Source organism: Arachis ipaensis, chromosome B05 (genome assembly GCF_000816755.2).
Source record: "Arachis ipaensis cultivar K30076 chromosome B05, Araip1.1, whole genome shotgun sequence".
Classification (NCBI taxonomy): domain Eukaryota; kingdom Viridiplantae; phylum Streptophyta; class Magnoliopsida; order Fabales; family Fabaceae; genus Arachis; species Arachis ipaensis.
The window spans coordinates 128,756,660-128,759,934 of NC_029789.2; positions in this window are offsets into that span (position 1 = coordinate 128,756,660).

A 3,275-nucleotide genomic window follows, 5' to 3' on the forward strand; every position below is an offset into this window, starting at 1 on the left:
TACTCTTTGATTTAATATTTCTCTTTTAAAAATTGATTTAAGACTACATAGACAAATTCTATATTATCATCGAGCTATATAATATAATATAATTCTTTGGAACTAATAAGCCTTTGATTAAAAAAAGTAACAAGACAAGTTGGTTTTTCTGAAAAAAAAAATTGTGATTGACTTATAAATCACTATATGAATGGTATGAAAGACTAATGGAAGGATGAAACACGTTCACTGATATAAATTTTTGGGATAAGTATTGTTTTGGTCCCTAACGTTGAGGGTCAGAATCGAAACCGTCCCTGATGTAATTTTATTTTAAAATCGTTCTTTCTAATAAAATTTTTTAATTTATTCCTAAATTACCCCTATTTTAATAAAAAAATTATAAAATTTAAAAAAAATAAAAGAAAACCAACTCGGGTCGTTCGTCGCGGTCTTTCTCGCAGCTGTTTCGCCTACGACCGCCGCGTCCGTGAACCAGCAAGGCGGCTTTGGTGTCGGCTCCAGATCCAATAGATTTTCCGCCACTATTCCGAGTGGTTCTGCCGCCGTGGACATCGTCGTCTTCCTCAGCTAGTTCTGTTCCCACCACGTACTATCGCCGGCGTTCAGAGGTCGCGTTTCGGCATTCAAGTAGGTCGATTCCTGAATCAGAATCTCCCATTGCAGATATGGAATTGTTGTTTTGATGCTAAAAGCTGATGTTGAGGTGTTGAATTAGATTGTTGAATTCTTGATGTTGTAATTTCTGTATTCGCAGTCTGTAATTTCGCTTGATCTTGAATTTCGATTGATGATTCAGCTTCTAATTTTCTAATTTCGTGTTCTGTTGATGGCTTTTCTGTTGTGTCTACTATGAAACACTGGATTTGAATTTTTGCTTGAAATTCTGAATATGGAATTTGATATTGTGATTGATATGTAATTTCTGTTGATGAATTTTTTTTTAAATCTGGAGGAAAAGGTAATTGTGTTGGTAGTGATGAGGGTATTTTTGTCCAAAAAAATTAAAAAGATGATTTTAATACGAAAAAAACGTTAAGGATGATTCTAAATCAGAAATTACGTTGGGGACGATTTCGATTCTGACCGTTAACGTTAGGGACCAAAACAATATTTATCCCTAAATTTTCAAAGACAATCTAGAGTTGTAATGTTTGAGGAACTCATTTTCCCTCAAGAAATAATTGCAAAATTCTTCCAAGACTTGTTTAATATATGTTTGGATAAACTATTAAGAATATATTCGAATAATTTTGTTACAGATAAAAATGTACCCAAATTTTGCTATCGATAAAATATTTTTAAATAATTTTAGAACGCGAAAAAAATATTCAATATTAAATATGTATTTCTCAAAAAATACTTTAAAAATTGAATTTTGATGCAATTTTTGTTGACATGAATAGAAAAATAAGATATTTATTCTTAAAATTTAGTAATTTTTTGTTAAATATATATTTTAAATGATTTTTTAAATTATTATTAGTTGTTGAAAAAAATCATGAAAAGAATATACTTAGCAAAAAATCACCAAATTTTAAGAATAAAATTATTTCATTTTTCTAATCATACTTGCAAAAAATCGCATTAAAATTCAATCTCTAAGTTTTTTTTTAAAATACATATTTAATGTTGTGCATTTTTTTGGTGTTTTTAAATTATTTGAGGGAGTTTTGTTGATAACAAAATTCGAATGCATTTTGTTAGCGACAAAATTATTCGAGTGTATTTTTGTTGCTTTACCGTATACGTTTTTCTTTGAAAAATTCTTTCAGGTTTAGGTCAGGCTAAAAAATTTTAATATGGAGAAAAGATATGAGTTTTTGCTGGAAATGGAGCTTTCTGGTGTATATACAGGTGGGTGGACGTTGTAGATATAGCAAGTGTAACACGCAAATCATGTGCTAACATGCATGCAGCGTGATAGACACATGTTCAATCAGGAGCAACACGTATCATGCTTGTTGTCCACGTGGCGACCATCTAGACAACATGCACGCTGCGTGTTGGCCGCGTGTTAGGCATACAAGCAACACACATCCTGCGTATTGGATACGTGTCAAACGCTGGTTTGATGGCATTGTAACACGTAACTTGTGAGATGAGTACTCTACCTATAAAAATCGAAGCTCGTTACCATTTTACTTCATTGCGAGAGAGGTATTTTTCTGCATTGTTGATGTGATGGATGACACTGTAAATATAGTGATTTACCACAACGATAAAGTTATACAAAATACATATGAGGGGGTGAGCTTTGCGTGTGAGAATATATTTTTGTTTGTGGTTCTGTGCACTATAACGTTCGCGAAATTACAGTACAGACTTTGTAAAATCATAGAGAGTGATATTTTAAAGAATGTAAGCAATATTCTCTACAGGAGTTTGGTGAAAAATTTTTACTGAAAATTCCTGTTAAAGTGTCTTAAAACTTTGTGCGAAATCTCTATAAATTTAACACGCAGGGTGCGTATTGTGTCAATATTTTTGCATATCCACGTTTTTACAAAATACTCTAAATAATAATATTCAACAAAAATACCATATATTTATTCATATGCAAAATAATTTCTGTTTAGATCGAGCTAAAAATCACTTTAATTAACTAATATTTTATGCATTTATCTATATCAACCAGAATAGTATATAAATGGGGTTATAGACCCCAACAGCAGCAAGAAAAACACAAACTAAAATAAATACTAAAAAAGCATTACTTGCAACCTCTTAACCTGAAGGTACCCATGGAGTCGGAAGTGAGTGCATGAATAGTATCTAGAGGGGAGCATAAAAAATATGGAGCCCATAAGGAAGATCTTGTCCTTTCTTGGCTAAAATATCTGTCACCGAATTTGCTTCTCGAAAGATGTGATTCCAACACACCTGAAAAATTCTTTTCACAAGAATTGCAATGTCTTCAAGAAGAGTTGCACACGGATGCTGGGCAGGACACCCATACTTAACAAAATTAATGGCCATAGTAGAATCCAACTCAATAATCACATGATGAAACTCATTAGCGGTAGCAATCTTTAGACCTTTAATTATTCCCCATAGTTCAGCTTGCATGATCGAACATCCCCCTAAATGGTAAGAAAAGCCCGTGACAAACCTACCCAAATGATTACGAACAATACCTCCACAGCTTGCATCACCTGTTTGATTGAAGAAAGAATCATCCACGTTAATTTTCACGAATAGATCATTCGAGGGCACTACCGAATCAGCTATCGATTGGTGTTGGTCTTCTTTGGAGTAATGTTGGCTTTCATCGT